The sequence below is a fragment of the Euprymna scolopes genome, chromosome 9 (assembly GCF_053919585.1).
Source record: "Euprymna scolopes isolate OS-2025 chromosome 9, ASM5391958v1, whole genome shotgun sequence".
Classification (NCBI taxonomy): Eukaryota; Metazoa; Mollusca; class Cephalopoda; order Sepiida; family Sepiolidae; genus Euprymna; species Euprymna scolopes.
The window spans coordinates 143,553,573-143,555,075 of record NC_136490.1 but is presented as its reverse complement, the minus strand read 5'-3'; the positions used below and the strand labels follow the sequence as shown (position 1 = coordinate 143,555,075).

Sequence of the window (1,503 nt, the reverse complement as noted above, 5' to 3'; positions counted from 1 at the left end):
CGGTGCGTTCAAGTTGATTACAACATGGTTGTTTTAAAGTCCAACGTAAATAAATTATCAAGTCGTCCTCTTATATAACGAATGCACCCCATTTTGAACCATGATATCAAACATTCAAATATTTGTTGATCGTTCACACGAGAAGCATAAATCCTTATCCTCAAGTGGTTTTTGGGCATTGATAAGCGATGATTCCATTGTAACAAGGCCGATAGCCATTAGTCGCGTATTCTCGTTTAATGAATTAATTCGTGAATGTAGGATTGACATGAAATTCTTAAAGATAAACACAAAAGACCGAAAAAGGGGCTGAAATGACTTAAATAATTAAAGAGTATATGACTTAGAATGACTTTAATTAACTTATCGATGAATTGAATGACCTTAAGAATGATTTGAATGCTTAAAAATAACTTGAATGATCTGGAGAATTACTTGAATGGCTTTGAGACTGACGAGTTGTAAAGTGGGTGATCATTTTACATTAAATAATTACACAAAAGTAATCCCCCACTTTATATCACAATAAGTTCGGCATGTAGTAAGAACAGATAATACACTTTGATCTTGGCCAAAAGGCCAAGAAAACCTGTATTTATTTGCTCCCCCACCGAGCAAATTAGGCATAAGGCCGATTTTTAATGTGAGAAGTGAAGGGGAAATGGAGACCAATTCCCCGGGGAGTAGGGGAGCTGGATAGTGACAATTGGTATGAAGGGTTACCCCTACATTGACCAAGGTCTTATATGTGGGGTTGGTATTTATTTGCTCCCCCACCAAGCAAATTAGAAACAAGACCGATTTTTAAGGTGAGGAGTGAAGGGGAAATGGGGACCAACTACCCGGGGAGTAATGGAGCTGGATAGTTACAATTGATATGAAGGGTTGGTATTTATTTGCTCCCCCACCAAGCAAATTAGAAACAAGACCGATTTTTAAGGTGAGGGGTGAAGGGGAAATGGGGACCAACTACCCGGGGAGTAATGGAACTGGATAGTTACAATTGATATGAAGGGTTGGTATTTATTTGCTCCCCCACCGAGCAAATTAGGCACAAGGCCGATTTTTAATGTGAGCAGTGAAGGGGAAATAGAGACCAACTCCCCGAGGAGGTGGATAGTGACAATTGGTATGAAGGGTTGCCCCTACATTGACCAAGGTCTTATATGTGGGGCTGTCCACACATATGGTCTTTGCTTGCAGTATATGCCGGAACAGATTGTATTTATTTGCTTCCCCACTGAGCAAATTAGGCACAAGGCCGTTTTTTAATGTGGAGAGAGAGAGGGAGTGGGGAGGGAAAAGGGGACCAGCTCCCGATGGGTGGGAAATGAAGCTGGATAGTGACAATTGATATGAATGGTTGCCCCTACATTGACCAAGGTTTGATATATGGGGTTACCCCCACATATATGGTCTTTGCTTGCAGTATCTGCCGTCAGATACTACACTTTGATCTTGACCAAAAGGCCAGGAAAACCTAAAGCTAAGAACATCATCTAT

The 1,503-nt window shown here is 40.9% G+C and overlaps 1 pseudogene; it reads right to left on the bottom strand.

The window, feature by feature from the left end:
• Positions 1-465: 465 nt before the first annotated feature.
• On the bottom strand, positions 466-591 carry LOC145285386 (U2 spliceosomal RNA; annotated as a pseudogene).
• Positions 592-1,503: the final 912 nt, after the last annotated feature.